Here is an 8,904-nt window from a genome sequence, read left to right on the forward strand (position 1 = left end):
TAGTACCTAGTCAGAATGATCTCAAGCAGAGAGTCATTCGACAATGCCATGACAGCCCGTGTGCGGAACATCTAGGAGTCGAGAAGACATATGATCTCGTGAAGCGAGATTTCTTTTAGCCAAAGATGAAAAAACATATTCATGAATATGTGACACGGTGTTTTTCGTGTCAGGTAAGTAAGGCCGAGCGGATGAAGCTACCCGGACTTTTACAGCCCTTGGAGATACCACTAAGTAAGTGGGAGAGCATTTCCATGGACTTTATTGTAGGGTTGCCTACGACACAAGGAGGATATGATTCTATCCTTGTGGTGGTTGATCGTCTAACCAAGATGACTCACTTCATTCCGACTAGAGAGTCTGTTAGTGCCCCGCAAGTGGCGAATTTGTTTATCAGACATATATTTCGTCTGCATGGATTGCCTAGATCCATAGTGTCAGACCGAAATGTCAGATTTACCGATCATTTTTGGACAGCGGTATTTGAGACACTAAGGACTGAGTTGGGAATGAGTAGTGGGAATCATCCTGAGACGGATGGTCAGACGGAGAGAGTCAACCAGACGTTAGAGGATATGCCGAGGGCATATGTGTCATTGAGGCAACATACGTGGGACAAGTGGTTGCCATTGTTGGAGTTTGCCTACAATGATAGAAAACATTCATCTACCGGGTTCAGTCCATTTGAGCTGAACTATGGTTATAGACCAGAAAATCCAACTATAGTTGGAATACCTCAGAAAGTGCCTAGTGCCGCGAACTTTGTAGTTTAGATGCTGGAGATGCTAGCACTTGCGAGAGCTAATATCCGCCAGGCTATGGATAGAGCCAAGGTGTATGCGGATGAAAACTGATCTATAAGAGTATTTAAGGAAGGAGAAAAAGTTTTTCTCAGAGTTCCTTCGCACTCGAAGTCGTTGACTTCAGGAGAGTGTGCTAAGTTATCACCTCGATACTGTGGGCCGTGGTTAATTCTGAAAAGAATAGGCAAGGTAGCCTATAAATTAGAGTTGCCATCGGGGTGTAAGGTGCACCCAGTGTTTCATGTTTCTCATTTAAAGAAATTTTTGCATATTGGTGACTCACTAATAGAAGTTGTGGTTTTGTTTCAGGAGATAGAGGATAATGCAAGACGCAAACCAACAAGAATCCTAGACCGAGGAACAATGCAAATACGAAATCGGAAGATACCCACGGTGTTGGTTGCATGGCATGGTCAGCCTCTATCGGAAGCTACCTGGGAATCCGTATACCAGTTACGGAGAGTGTTCCCAGATTTCATCATCGAGGACGCTGATGCTTGAAGTGGGAAGGAATGTTATGCTCTAGCCGAGATAGCATGACCTCGGAAAGATCGGTGGGCATTTTCTCTTAGATGACCAACTGTTGTAATAATTAATGTGCGTAAATGAAATGGTCAAGAGAAGTAACTGCCAAGGTCCTAGGTGAGGGTGAAATGGCATTGACTAGGTGGCTCTGTGTGCTAAGGCCTAGGTGCACCTAAATGTGCAATAATGCCAAGGGGCAAAAGGTTTTAATGTGCCCCAAGAGAGGGGTAAATGGTGCACCAAGTGGAAAGGCTAAAATGATGACATGTGGCAAGGAGAACCATCTAGGGAGTTGAGGGTCTCGTGGATATGCATGAGGAAAACAGGAAAGATATTGAATGGAAAAACCTGCGATCTACGAGAGTAGGCTGGGAGGAAATAACAGATGCCATCGCCCGTGATCTGAGTGTGTGTTAGAGAATAGAGAATCTATCACTTTGCGCTTACATATTTGCTTTGGCAATGCCCTGTATCACTTACCAAAAATGAATGCACAATTCCACCTATATCAGTCCATCGACATTGCTCTGGCTTCCACCATGCTTGTTCTTTTACTCTCATTATCTCAACCTTCTTCGCATCCTCCTGCATGTGAGCATCTGCATAGATGTTCGACATCAAGATATAGGCTGTGGCATCTTTTTCATCCAACTGCACTGCATTTTCAAAGGCCCACCTTCCAAGCTCTACATTCTTCCATTTCCGACAAGCACCCAATACAGTATGCCACAACACAAGATTAGAATTGAGCGCCATATTCTTTATCAATTCTACTGCCTTTTCTAACTGGCCTGCACGGCCAAGAAGATCAACCATGCAAGTGAGGTGCTCAATAGTTGGAGTGATGCCATAGTCTTTGCTCATGGCCTCAAAGTATGTCTGCGCCTTATCCACTAAACCCGTGTGACCATACACTAAGAATGCTAAGGAACGTGACCCCACTTGGTTTTAAATCTTCTGCTCTCATTCTGTCAAGCATAAGAAAAACATTTTCACTCTCTCCCAGATACGCATAGCCTGCAATAAGAACAGTCCACAAGACTGCATCTCGAACTGGAAGTTTATCAAACACTTCCTGTGCTTTTGCAAGCAAGCCACACTTGGCATACATATCAACCAAGGTGCTGCCAACTAAAGGATTTCTTTCCAATAGCCCCATGTCCATAATCTGAGCATGTATTTCTTGGCCCGTCTATGGCTCCTATGCTGCCACAAGCTTTCAAGCTGCAAACAAATGTGATCGCATCAGGAGACATGCCTTCCAGTTGCATCTGTTTGAAACAGTTCAGTGCTTCCTGACTAGGCCCATGTTCAGCATATCCTGTGATTAATGCATTCCATGAGGCTGCATCATGAACTGGAAGCTTGTCAAACACTTCCCGAGCTTTTGCAGGCAAGCCACATTTGGCGTACATGTCTACTAAGGCATTTTCAAGAAAAGGATCTCTTTCCAACAACCCTTTTGTGGCAACCTCAGCATGTAGATCTATGCCCTTTTCTATGGCTTGGATGTTGCCACAAGCTTTCAAGGTGCAAACAAATGTGACCACATTCGGAGAGACGCCCTCCAATTGCATCTGTTCAAAACAGTTCAGTGCCTCCTGACCAAGGTCATGTTCGGCATACCCTGCAATAAGTGCAGTCCATGAGACTGCATCTTGAACTGGGAGCTTGTCAAACACTGTCCGTGCTTTTGCAAGCAAGCCACACTTGGCATACATATCGACCAAGGCATTTCCAAGAAAAGGATGACTTTCCAATAACCCTGTTGTGGCAATATGTATTTGTATGCCCTTTTCTATGGCTCCTACGTTGTCACAAGCTTTCAAGCTGCAAACAAACGTGACCACATTTGGAGAGATGCCCTCCAATTTCATCTGTTCAAAACAATTCAGTGCTTCATGACCAAGGCTATGTTCAGCATACCCTCCAATAAGTGCAGTCCATGAGACTGCATCTCGAACTGGAAGTATGTCAAACACTTCCTGTGCTTTTGCAAGAAAGCCACACTTGTCATACATATCGAGCAAGGTGCTGCCAACAAAATGATTAACTTTCAACAATCCTTTTGTGGCAATATCAGCATGTATTTGTAAGCCCTTTACTATGGCGCCTATACTGCCACAAGCTTTCAAGCTGCAAACAAATGAGATTGCATTTGGAGAGATGCCTTCTAGTTGCATCTGTTCAAAACAGATCAGTGCTTCCTGACCGAGCCCATGTTCAGCATACCCTGCAATTAGAGCATTCCATGAGATTGTATCTCGAACTAGAAGTTTGTTAAACACTTCCTGTGCTTTTGCAAGCAAGCCACACTTGGCATACATATCAACCAAGGTGTTACCCACAAAAGGATCTCGTTCCAGCGACTTTTTAGCTATCTGAGCATGTAATTCTCGGCCTCTTTCCGTATCTTGCAACCTAGCACAAGCCTTCAATAAGGCCACAAACGTATGGCCACTAGGATGTACAGAATCCTCCTGCATTTCCTGGTAAAGTTTGAACGCATGCTGTAACTCCCCACATTCAATATAACCTTTGATAAGAGAAGTCCAGGAATACTCATTCCGATATACCAACATATCAAAAACCTGCTGGGCATCACAGATGCTTCCAACTTCCACCAACATAGGGATGATGTAGTTCCCTAGAGATTTATAAGCTTCGAGTCCATTTTTGCGCAGGTAGGCATGCAAGCGCAGGGCAGAGGCTGGATTTTTCTCTTTTCTGGACTTGCGCAAGATGCAAGCCAAGATTCCAACCGAAGGGGGATGGGGCATGCGTTCCAAAGAAGCGGTTGCCTCCTCTAAGCTAAGCATCTCCCAACGACTGGGCTGTTGTGCCATTGCAGTGCCCATTTTCTGGAGCGTGTCTTCAACCCATCTTAGATTGTAGCAGCAGCAGTGTATCTATAGCGATTTCTTGGGGAATTGATGCTTGAAATGTGATGATCTTTGCTAGGTGTGCTACAATCGACAACAGAATCGTCAGAATTCAATCTACAGATATCAACATTATGGTGTAATCTTGTCAGAATTCAATTTACAGATTTCACCTTATTGTGTAGCTTCAATCAAAGAGTTGCATTCTCTCTTTTGCAACTTCTACACTCATTGAAGCCTTTCACAGCCAAGAGGAAATGCATCGGAGCCTTTGAAATCGTGCGAAATTAAATGCCTACCTCTACCTTCCAGCCTTCTCTTTCTTTTCCAAATGCTTCAAGCTTATGATTCATTTGAGCTTCTAGCATCTCGCCATGACTCTCTCGTATCATCCATTTTTCACAAGAAACGGCAGTTGCTCATTGTAGAACCGTAGACTGATGTTCATGTACATAATTAGAGAATGGTTGCACCAAGTGGTAAAGTTGTGTCAAATAGACCGGTAACTCGGGGTGTTTACACACTGGTCACGGGTACGTTGTGCCCGTCCATGAGCCTTGGGCACGCCCGTGGGCAGGATAGTCTGTAAACATCCTTAGACCAACCTGGTTAAAACATGAGTCCACTTGGCGCATTAATGAGGGTTGTAGCATTGCCCAATAGGGTTATAATCTAACAATTGCATCAAGGACTCATTCAGTCAATATTTGTAATGGATTTGCTCCATAAATTAGGACTTAATGCTACTGCTATGGATGTATCATTTTCAGATATCCACAATAGCTAGACTTTGATGCCTCTTTGATGGAAAAGGGTTTAAACTTATCTCTTTTCATTATGACTCGTGGTCCACCCATTCTACAAGACACTTTAAGGTTAATGTTCAATGGTGTGAAACTCCATGCTAAAAAACATATGACTTTTACTAAGAAGTTTCTAACTTAATATCCTTATGACACCAATTGTATGGAAAATTTAGCTTTGGTGAATTGAAATTAATGAAGAACTTTGCGGTGGACTAAAACAAGCAATTAAGGTGCTTAAATATAGGCAATGAGCCATCCAATTATTTGCACCTTCTTTGCTAAGGCTTCAACGTGTTGTAACAAGTAATCTCTAATATATATACTACACCCACTATTAAGTTTTAGCAAGAGCATATTGGTGCTAGCTTTTTTATATTGAACATGTGCTTTGATATGATTTTAGGACTTGTATAGCCATTGTACACTTTGACCCTTTACATCAAGTGACATATGTACAAACAATAAGACTCCAAGTATAGTAGGAATTTATAGTGCCTCTTTCTATGTATTAATGGAATCACCTTGCAAATTGACCAAAACTAGAGAGATTTTATTGTCCCATCAAATATTTAGTTATTATTATGTCTAAAATACACTAGAATCAAATAGAATGCTAATATGCTCAGTGGTGCCAAGAACATCATTCATATTTATGATGTATGGGTATGCAAAGTACTTGTGTGGTTAAACACATATGTTGGATTTCTCTTACACTTTATGGATGATATGATGGACCGTGTGGTAGGACATTATACTCTCTTTGGGGTGATCATTTTCATCTTATTAACTACCATAATGATGTTCTTCACAACCCCCTCCTCTTGTGGGTGTGCAGCACATTTGGATTTTTGAAGACCAACCAATCTAGGACAAATGTGCTAAACATGTCTTGAACAAAACAATTTCTCATTCTAGTATGGAAGGCAAGTTCTTGAGGTTGTCTAGTTGAGTGTACAAACTAAGCTTCAAGATGGTCCTAGATCTTACGATTGTTGTCTACGAGCACCATAATGATTGATCTAGAATGATGTACACTACATTTCAAGACCCAAGCCCATGCTCAACATTGTAGGTAGGCCAATGGCTAGTGTAGATATGTGTATGCTTTAGATTGCATTTTCAAGACTCAATATCATGTTAAATAGGCCTATTGCTAGTGCAAATGCGTGCATGGGTGCTAGACTATTTTTCCTTGGTTGATTCTTCCTCATAATTCAAAGGCTTCAAATCTTGAGGTGATTAGAGGGACACCGTCCATACCACAAAGATTGTGCTTGCAGAGTTTGCAACAATTCTAGTTCAACTAGAGGTGGCATTCCAAACACTCATATTTCTCAAAATAATTTACAAGTTTGAAGAAAACCAAAAAATCCAACATAAAACTATTATATAACTATAAGTAAAGAATGTGGTTACTCTCAAATTGAGCCTTGAATGCTTTTGCCTTTGCACGCTTGTTAATATAGACCAATAATTTTGAAAGGAAAGCATTTGTTGAGAGATACATCCTTGAAAAGAAAACGATGTCTATGCACCTCACAACATCTCTTTACCATGAAATGACAAGTCTTGGGAGATTTGGTGTGGCATATGTGTGTATGTCATTGGCGGTACACAATAACAACCCAACTAAATCCCTCAAGGATCACTATGTAAAAACCCCATATGGCACATGTGCGATTGCTCAAAGGGTGCTCGAGGGGTACTTATATGCCCCTTATACCTCTAACTTATGTATTATTTTTATACATTCACAAGAAAACTAAACCCCTTCTATTGATTTCACATGGTATCTTACATATTTCTTAGTGACCCCCCTTGGAACCAAATTCACCCCCTCACTTACACCTACATGAATGGCTAGATTTGATAACATTAGACATGTTCACCCACTATCTGGGTAGAAAAAGTACTTTTCAATGTATCGTCTCTTATTCTTCACCAAAACTGGTAGGTATGTTACTAAATATCTTGTCATGTCCATACATCTTTTGAGTACAATTAACCTTGACATTGTTTGTTGTAACATGATTAGAGTAGTCAAGCTCAGTCTTGATCCTCAAGTCTTTATGACCTTTTTATGAGCTCTTTGTTGCATGGAATGTCTACTCTAATAATGTAGTAGGAGAAGCACACTCAAGAAGTTTCAAAATTGTATTGGATATGAAACTGTATACATAGTCAAAGCCAAAACTATCTTCTTTCATCTACAATAAAATATACTCCTTCATCATTCCCATTTTTACCAACACTATGGATTTGTAACTTATTTCAAAGAACAAAACTAAAGTTCTTGCAAGTTATTCAAGCTTAAAGTTGTTTTCCAACATGTACTTTGTATTGATGATGACTTTCTAGCTAAAGGATATGGATCTTTTTGCTATGGTGTCTGTGAATGTTGAAAAATAGGTTAAGATGCCTCTTTGATGAAAATGTGATACTTCTATCACTAAGAGAGATAGAGACAAAGAGAGATATAGAGGAAGAAAAGGCCCTAATATTCTACCTGTAATTGCACCGATTATGTAATATCTAATAAGTTAACATTAGGTGGGCACATATCCACAACATCAAATGACCTCTTTAAGCATCTAAAATGGAAAAAACATATTTAAAATGTAGATGCTATCAAACCAGTGGAAGTATAGAACATAAATGTAAGAAGCTCACATATAATTCCAGCTCCTTGTGGGTGCTAGTGTGGGAGTGTAAAGGAAAAACATGCCTTTAGTTGAATATATATTGTGACAAAACTCCAATGCTTACTTACAAGAGTAAGATCTTCTAAGCGAATGAGTGTGTGTGCAATTTTTTACAAATAAATAAAGAAAGAGACCAATTCAAACTACATACTTTTGAGTGGTAAGGAAGAAACAACACATCCACCACATCATAATTGCAATATTTGAACCAATTGGTAGTTTGAGAACTAGCATCCATCAATTCAAAGGATATTGTTGGATCTATGATATGTACACTGTGTTGACTAGTAGGATGCAGCTAGTACTTTAACATGCTACATCCAACAATCTTTTTAAAGACTAGATACAAAAAAAGATTGACTTCTAGTTTACATTATATGAAAGAGAAAGATAATTACAAGAGGACTATAAGAATTATGGTGCTAGTGACATATTGATCTATGTGGGCTAAGGCTTTTATATAGTCCTTTGTGAGATCTTAAGTTCTCTTTGATTCTACATATATATTCAACTGTTTTGCAAGATTTTGCATGACAAGGGTAGAAGTTGACTCTCTTTTTTATATGTTGCTTAAGTGCCTCTTCATGGGCTACTGTGGCTTTGGTGCCCCTTGAATGACTAACTTCTTGTATTTTATTCCCATCCTTATTGGACTTTCTAGTAGGAAGTATCAACACATTGTCTCTCATTTTAAGGTCTTGCCACTCTAAGGCATGGAGTAGCTTGTCATACATGTTATCATCCTCACAAGAGTGTTGAAATCCTTTGTCATGATTGTCACCCTGAGTTGCAACCAACTTTGTGTCTTGGAAGAACTCTATAAGCCAATCCTAAATAGATTCTTGAAAGGCAAGGATAGTTGTCCTTGCCACTTGAATCCCACATTCCACTTGTCACAAATTTCTTTGACAAACCTTTGAAATGTGTCCTTGGGTATTGCAAATCCCATGGTCTTCATGACCTTCCTTATCTCCTTTAGAGTAGAGGCATGCTGACTAGCCTCTGCATTTTTGTGTTGCAGAATATGCACATAATTTCCTTTCTGATTCTTTTCTTGAGTTTTGGAGGTGTGCATTGTTGCAGCTCTTGCTACATCTGGCCCCTTTCCTAGTTTCCTTGCTATCTCCTTAGTTCTTTCCATCAAAGAAAAATAGGCAAGAAATCTGCAAAGCAAAGAAAAGACACA

General features: G+C 40.3%; 1 pseudogene; it reads right to left on the reverse strand.

The window, feature by feature from the left end:
- Window positions 1–1,760: 1,760 nt before the first annotated feature.
- LOC147903067 (pentatricopeptide repeat-containing protein At2g33680-like) lies at window positions 1,761–4,174 on the reverse strand (annotated as a pseudogene).
- Window positions 4,175–8,904: the final 4,730 nt, after the last annotated feature.

The sequence above is a fragment of the Dipteris shenzhenensis genome, chromosome 4 (genome assembly GCF_047967505.1).
Source record: "Dipteris shenzhenensis isolate YYH24624 ecotype China chromosome 4, Dip_SZ_1.0, whole genome shotgun sequence".
NCBI lineage: Eukaryota > Viridiplantae > Streptophyta > Polypodiopsida > Gleicheniales > Dipteridaceae > Dipteris > Dipteris shenzhenensis.